Below are 8,409 nucleotides of genomic sequence, written 5' to 3'. Positions count from 1 at the left end.
TACATGATTGATAATATGTATTGATGTGCCAGGAGGGTGTCACATGACTCCGTGGTTTAAGGACACAGAAACCCTCCCAGACCTTGTCCTATGAGTCTCTCCTTTTGGGTTCTTCTGATTTATATCCTTTGTTGATAAAACTATAATTGTAAGTAAAACACTCTCCTGAGTTCTGTGTCATTCAATCAAATGCTCAAATCTGAAGGAATGGTGGGAACCTCCAAATTTGTAGACAATTGGTCAGAAGTGAGAGTGGTTCTGAAACCCCAGAGCCCTCCACTGGTGTCTGAAGGGCAATCTTACAGAGGATTGCCCTTAACCTGTGGAGTCTGACCTAACTCTGGGTACTTAGAATCGAAATTGCCTTGTAGCTGGGAGTAGAATTGTACTGTACTTGCTGTTTGAAATTATTTAACTCATCAGCAGCAACAGAAACAGAGTTTTGATAACTTAAGCAGAGAAAGAATTTATTGGAAGAATATTGTGTGCTTCACACAACCAATGGGAAGGCTATATAACTAGATTCAAAAAATAGTCAAGAAGCACGAGGCTGGACAGGATGAAGGAGTGCATCTGGCACCACCATCTCTGGACATTAGAAATCTCTTCTGTCACTGCCAGAGTCTCTCCCCCTACCCCTCCCATTAATTTCTTCTATACTACCTCTGCATCTTTGCACCACTTCCATGAAATTGAGAATGCTTACTGGTAGCATCCAGTTGGTCAAACTGGGGGCATTTGCCCACACCGAAGATACCAAGGGACAGGAGGAGGAAACATATGCCTCATCAGGTTCTGTAGGGTGAGGAGTTAGGATGTCTTTGCATCATGAAAGTGCCAGAAAACCCAATTCAGCAATAAGGAAACATTTAAAACCCTCATAACAGGAAGTCCAAAGGTGGGGCAGGGTCCAGGTGAAGATAATCAATTCTTCAATTTCATTTTTCTGTGATTTTCTTGGTCCTGCCTTCATTTTCCCTGTCAGTTTTATCCTTAGAATGGCTCCCTTCATTGATGCAAGGTGGCTGCTGACAGCAAGAGAAACGACTTCCTTTTTCACGTCCAGCAGAAGAGAAGAAAAACAACTGTAACCGGTAATATAGGTCCTTTCTTCATTCTGATTGGTTATCTGGGTTTAGATATCTATCCTTCAGCATTCAAGGAGAATGCCATGAGGTGACTGACATGAGATTGAGTTCCCAAACCAATCACCAGCAAGAAGCAGCAGGACAGAGAAGGCACGGAGTGAAGATGACCAAGTGAAGATGGAGGCAGGGATTGGAGTGCATCTACAAGTCAAGGATTGCCAAGGATTGCTGGCAATCACCAGAATCTGGAAGAGGCAAGGAAGGATCCTCCCCTACAGGTTCAGATGGACTGTGAGCCCGCCCATACCTTGATTTCAGACCTCTGGCCTTCAGAGCTGTTCCATGGGCCACTGTGGAGTGCCAGTTCAGTCCCAGCAAAGCACAGGGCAGACACAGAGTCCAATATCTTTTCTTAAATTATGAGATGATCTCCATCAGTTTGCATCATGCATGTCATTTGAAAGGATCCTACCATTTCTCTTCCTTCTTGGCCATGACCCTACGAAGTGGAAAAGTCCTAGAACATGTTGGGTTTCTGAAAAGGAGCACTCACTTGTCATTGATTCTCCTTTATTGGCTCATCTAGTTTTTCCTGCATCACACATTTCAGCAAAAGCCTGGGAATGGCATGTGGTATGACTGGCCTGGGTAGGGGCATAGGATGGTTCAAACCTCAAGACTGCCACCTGATCAGTGAGTATGGAGGGCAGTAGCTGCCTAACCCCATCACCTCTTTGGGAAATGCCCTATTTGTGAGATTTCAAGCTGACACGTCCAGGCAGAGCAGGGACTTTGGAGCTTGCTTTAGGCAAGCCTGTGGAGGCCTCATCCTCACCAGCTCTCTTGATACTATCTCCTCCCTGCCAAGTATCCAAACAATCAGAACTGTAGCTGGACAATTCAGACTCAACCTCCATTCAGTCATGTCACCCACTCCTTTAGCCACTTGAGCCTGGAAAACAGTCCCTCGTATTCCCGTGACTTTAGAAATTTTGGACAGCGGCTCCCAGGATGCCCCCTGCTCCGAGGCTGATACTGTGGCCCATCCATGACATACCCTTCAGGTGTTTCAGCCTCACCTGGACTCCGCGGTTTGTCTCCAGTTCCAGAGTGAATTCAGCTACATATGCTGCTTCACCATCAGCTGGCCATGGGACCTTCCACATATCAGTAGGCATCTTCAACAGCCCTGGCTGCCTAGAGGTTTACCCCCCACCTCCACCCCCAATATGGGATGTGTCTGGAATATCCTCATCTCTCCTGGCAACCAACTATAGCTGTCTTTTATGTGCTTAAGGAGGCTTCCTGAGGACTGGGGAGGCGCACCTCTTTTTTTTCTCCACAGGCCAGGCTGGTAGCTGCGGTGACAAGACTTACTGGTGGTGGCTCATCCAGGCTCTGGATTTGACTGTGGGGCTCAACATCCTTTTCCTGGACATGGAATCACAGCAGATGTGTGACTACGACACAGAGCTTGTGATAAAAGAGACAGAAACAAAAACATGGCTCAACCCCTGGCCGTTCTGTGTGGGTGGGAAGTGCCTGGGCCCACCCGGTCCACGAGGGAGCACAGGCTGAACTGCTTCACTTCTGATTTCACCGTGACTGAGGAGGGCCTGAACACACATCCTTCCACAAGGTTTGTATGGATACCTGCACACAGCCAGAGGGGTTGTCACATCCGCCGGGTTCCCTGACTCTATCCTTCCAACCTCAACTACTCTAGGCACATCCTGGGGCAGAGCGGCCTGGCAGTCACCTTTCACTTTGGATGACTGTTCCAGATTCCCAATGGGGATCCTTCTTGCAGCCAAGGGGACCACTTGGTACTAAAATATGGACTTGACATTTCTTCCCTGCCCTTGGGGCCCCTAGGAGGAAATGGCCATTTTTGTGGCAGTCATTCTTCACCTCAGATAATCAAATGTTTGCTTGGTTTATTTCTGACCATGGTGATGGAGGACAGGGATTTAAGCTCAGCTACGAAGCAAAGAGTTCAGCCGGCACAGGCAACATCCACATCCACGATGCTGAGTCTGCTGGATGCGGGACCTCCCCCAGGCACTCTGATCACTTGGCCTGGTACCTGGCTGCATCTGGATCACATCTGCTCTGCCCAAAATCTCGTAATGCTGCAGTTTGAAGATCAATTCAACATCAAAGTGATAGCCAACCACCAATTCCAATTACCTTGAATTGCAGATGGAGCTGATTCAAATGTGTAGATACGTGTGAGTTCTGCCTGGCTTCTGTGGCCAGTGGTCGGCTTTCCCTAGGAGAGTCCGTGTACTTAAGATTGGGGTCTCAGCACTGTGGGACTGAGAGGATCTTCTTGACCAAAAGGGGGAACAGAGATGAAACAAAATAAGGTTCCAGTGGCTGAGAGATTTCAGATGGAGTCGAGAGGTCTCTCTGGAGGATATTCTTATGTGCTATAAAGATTTCACCTTTTAGTCTTTAGTGTGTTGGAATGGCTAGGGGGAAATACCTGAAGCTATCAAACTGCAACCCAGTGACCTTGATTCTTGAAGACGATTATATAACTTTGCAGCTTGCACAGTGTGACTGTGTGGTTGTGAAAACCTTGTGGCTTGTGTTCCCTTTATCCAGTGTATGGACAGATGAGTGGAAAGATAGGGACAAAAATCAGATGAAGAATAGGGCGGGATGGAGGGGATGGAAAGATTTAGGTATACTTTTTTGCTTTTATTTTTATTTTGGAGTAAGGAAAAGGTTCAAAAATTGATTCTGGTGATGAACACACAAATGTATGATGGTATGATGGTGCTGTGAATAACTGGTTGTACACTGTGGATGACTGTAGGGTGTGTGAATATATCTCAATTTTAAACTGTACTTTAAAAGGTAAATGAACAATGAATAATGAACAATGAGGGGGAGGAGGGGAATGGGATGTTTTGGATATTCTTTTTTATTTTAATCTTTATTTTATTTTTTGGATAATGAAAATGTTCAAAGTTTGATTGTGGTGATGAATGCACAACTATATGACAATACTATGAACAACTGATTGTACACTTTGAATGATTGTATGTTATGTGATTATATCTCAATAAAATTGCATTAAAAAAAAGATTTGGGACTGACAACAGCCCACTTATGGTGGGTTCAAGACTAAGTATCCTATAGCCACATGTGGAGGAGCAGTGATGGGGCAGAGTGGTCCTACCGAAAGCCTCAGCTATCCAACACTTCTGCACAGGGACCATTTGCTCTGCCAGTGGCATCTTTGGGGCCCCTTGGGACACTATCTCACCATCCATTTTGATGACTTTAACCTCCAGAATTCCTCTGGCAGTGAAAAAGACTTTGTGGAGATCCAGGAGAAACGCAGCCCTGGAGCCATGTTGAGCAGATATTGTGACAACGCTGTTCCTGACAGCAAGGACACCTCTAGCAACATGACTTCCCAATGGCTTCTTGACTGCCTTGGGGTTCAGACTGCACTTTGAATCCAGCCTTGAAGAATGTGGTGGGCATCTCCAAGGCCCTAGGAGGACATTTGCTTCTCCCAAATACCAGAACCCAAACCCACATAGTAGAGTCTGTGCAACAGAGAATCACTGTGCAAGCAGGGAGGTGGGTCACCCTAACTTTCACCCACTTGAGACTGGAAGCTTGTCCATTCTGTGACAATGAGCATGTGACAGTATTCGATGGTATCAGAACCAGCTCAAGCCACCTGGAGAAGCTGTGCAGTAGCGTGACTGTAAGCGACTAATCACACTGCAACTCAGTGAACTTCGGGAAACACCATATTGGTACCATGAGGGATCCAGTCCCTACAGAGGCTCCACTGCTTCCTACAGGTACAGTGAAGATTCAGTGTGTGGCGGGTCCCTTAAAAATTCCCCCAAAGGAAGCTTCACTTCTCCTGGCTTCAATGGAATCAGTAATTAACTCAGGAAACCTGAGCTGCGAATGGATTCTCAGCAATCCAAATCAGGGGAATTCATCCACTTACATTTTGTGTTGAGGATTTTTACCTGGAAAGTCACCAGGACTGTCAACTTGACATCCTGGAGTTTTGAGGGGGTAACACAATGGGCCTCTGATATGGTATACTTTGTGGACATATACAGCTTGCAATGCCATTTGTGATGGTTTGAGGCTATATGTGCCCAGAAAATTATGTTCTTAAAATTAATCCATTCCTGTGGGTATGGCTCCATAACAAGTATGATCTTTTGGTTGAGTAGGATCTTAAGATGTGACCCACCTCATGCAGGGTGGGTCTTAATCCTATCACAGGAGTCCTTTATAAGAGAATGAAACTCAGAAAAAAAGACACAGAAGCTGCCAGGGAAAGCCATGCAAGCAAGAAGCTGGAAGCAATGAAACCTGGAAGAGAAGGGAGAGACCAGTAGACACCACCATGTGCTTTGCCATGTGACAGAGGAGTCCAGGATTGCTGGCAGCTTGTTTTCAGGAAGAAGGTATTGTCTTGATGATGCCTTGATTTGGACATTTTCACAGCCACAGAACCATAAGCTTGTAAACTAATAAATTCCCATTGTTAAAAGCCAGCCCATTTCTGGTGTATTGCATTTTGGCAGCCCAGCAGACTAAAACACCATTGGTCATACCTTACCTTTAGGTCTGGATCCATTTTGTCACAGATGAGCACATCAAATATGTTGGGTTCTACGCAGACTACTCCTTCACAGACTGCGGTGGGATACAGATAGGTGATATTCCCCAGCCCCATCTATCTGCACCTTCTAACAGCTTGACCCATTGCTCTTGGTTGCTGGAAGCCCTGCCAGGCCACAAGCATCATGCTTATATTCATGGACTTTGATATTGAAACACATGCCACTTGTTCTAGGGACTCAGTCACTGTTGGGAATGATGGCTCTCCCTGATCACCCATAGTAGGACAATACTGTGGAACTTCAAACCCCAGGACAAGTCAATCTGGTTCCAACCAACTGGTGGTGATTTTTAACTCAGACCATTTGGTGCAACAGAGTGGATTTTAAACTACACGGACCATACAAACTTGAGGTTGTGGGGGAATATTTCACTCCAATAATGGTACACTTGGATCCCTGCCCTGGCCACAGAATTTCCGCGAGCATAGCAGATGCTCCTGGACAGCCAATACTCATGAAAATAAACACTAGGAGGTCTGCTTTGACAGCAACTCTCAGAGCCCCAGTGGAGACAGGCAGTGTCTGAGCATCTTTGTGAAGATTGGGTCGCCTGCTTATTTAATCAGAGCCGAACTGGTTTAGGCACAATAACGTTTAGACTGAAAATGACTCATTGCTTCTCAAAGTAAGAAAAGGAAAATTTTGTGGCTTAGGTTTTTTACATGAAAACACTAAGAAAACTTAAATATTAGGAGTTCAACTTGGAACCACAGTGCACACCCTTGTCATTATTTTGCACTGTGACTTTTCATTAGCGAATACATAGGTAAAGTATGTTTAGTATAGTTAAGGAGATTGATCTCTGGTCTTAATAAATTATCATGAGGGAAAAAGAAACAGGATAGAAGGGGAGAATGGATGTTTGTTGGCAATTACCATTATCTGCCACAGATAGGTGATTCTCTCAAAATAGGGGGTTATTTATATGCTATAAACAGATGGTAGCCATAAAGAAAAAAAGAGGAAAAATTCATTATAATTCTTTTATCACTACTCGGAGTATTAAAAACTCACATTTGTTAAAACTACTGATTCTTCCTTATGGAGGCCTTTTTCCTCTTGAGTTTTGTTAATTTTGTTAAATAAACTTTTAATTTTAGTTTTATAGAAAAATTGCCAAGATAGTACAGAAAGTTCCTATGCACCCCACAACCAGTTTCTCCATTATTAACATCTTGTATTAATATGCTCTATTTTTCAAAATGAATGAATGAATGTTCATATGTTATTATTAACTAAAGGCCATACTTCATTCAAATTTCCTTAGTTTTTACCTAATGTCCTTTATATGTTTTAATTTTCCATCCAGGATACCACATTACATTTAGTCATCACATCTCCTTAGGCTCCTCTTGACTGTAACAGTTTCTCAGACTTTCCTCTTTTTTTGAAGATCTTGACAGTTTTGAGGAAAATTGTTCATGTATTTTGTAGAATGTCTCTCAATTGGGATTTGTCTGATGTTTTTCTCAGGATGAGATTGAGGTTATATGTTTTGGGGAGGAAGGCCACAGAGGCAAAGTGCCATCTCATCACACCACCTCAAGGGTGCCTACTGTCAACCTATCAACATGATTTAGCACTATTGATCTTAACCTTGAGCACCTGGCTGAGATAGTATTGGCCAGGTTCTCCACTGTAAAGCTCATTGCTTTGTCTCCCTTTCCATATTGCATTCTTCGGAAGGATGTCACTCTATGCACAGTTGGCACTTAAGGAGTGGGCATTGTCTATTTTTAACCTGAGATGATCTTCACTGACGTGTTCCCTGGGACTCTCTTATGTTCCTGTGGAGATGTGCAGAAGGGAGTTCACAGTGGGCCTGAGCCTGCTGTCCTTACAAAGCCTTGCATGAAATGGGGGCTTGGACGGCATCTGGAATCTCAGCTTCCAGAAGCATTCCCACCATTCTCAGAACTGAGAAGAGTGGCTCACTGTGCCTGAATTGTCTGTACAAGCAATGTGGTTTACACTGATACACATAATTTCCTTCTGGGAGTCTGGAATTTTGGTACAAGCTAAGCAGACAGTGCCTGGTCCCCAGTAAAAACACTGGGCACTGAGTCTCAAATGAGCTTCCCCAGTAACAATATTTCACATGGGTTGTCACAACTTGTTGCTGGGAGAATCATGTGAGGCCTGTGTGACTCCACTGGGAGAGGATTCTTAAAGCTCAGGCCTGCTTTCCCCATGTCTTCACCTCATGCACCTTTTCCTTTGCTGATTGTGCTTGGAATTCTTGTGCTGTAATAAGTCAGCCATTAATATGACAATATGCTGAGTCCTGTGAGTCCTTCTAGCAAATCATCGAACCTGGGGGTGGTCTTGGGGAACCCTGAAACAGGAGACATCCCTACAAGGCAGTCTTGAGATGCCCATTCTAGAACCCTGCAGGTTTCACTGATTCCAGAAAAATTTGGGGATTAATCTTTTGGTTTGGGGTTCTCTCTTCCACAGGGTAGTATGACTTTGTATCTTCTCTCGTTACCCTTGTGGCTCAGATTTGAGGTTCTGACTTCTGATGGATGCCACTTTCCCTCAGTAGATAATTAGCTTCCTATGTGCCTCCCTTCCCTGGCCAGTGATCATTGTGCTTCCATTTCATTTTCTTCAGCAGAGCAGACTTTGAGAGCCCTGGCTTTTGT

General features: G+C 44.5%; 1 pseudogene; it reads left to right on the top strand.

Moving 5' to 3' along the window:
- Positions 1 to 698: 698 nt before the first annotated feature.
- Positions 699 to 5,085, top strand: LOC119506070 (annotated as a pseudogene).
- Positions 5,086 to 8,409: the final 3,324 nt, after the last annotated feature.

Source organism: Choloepus didactylus, chromosome 11, assembly GCF_015220235.1.
Source record: "Choloepus didactylus isolate mChoDid1 chromosome 11, mChoDid1.pri, whole genome shotgun sequence".
Classification (NCBI taxonomy): Eukaryota; Metazoa; Chordata; class Mammalia; order Pilosa; family Megalonychidae; genus Choloepus; species Choloepus didactylus.
This window is presented reverse-complemented; position numbering and strand designations above follow the sequence as displayed.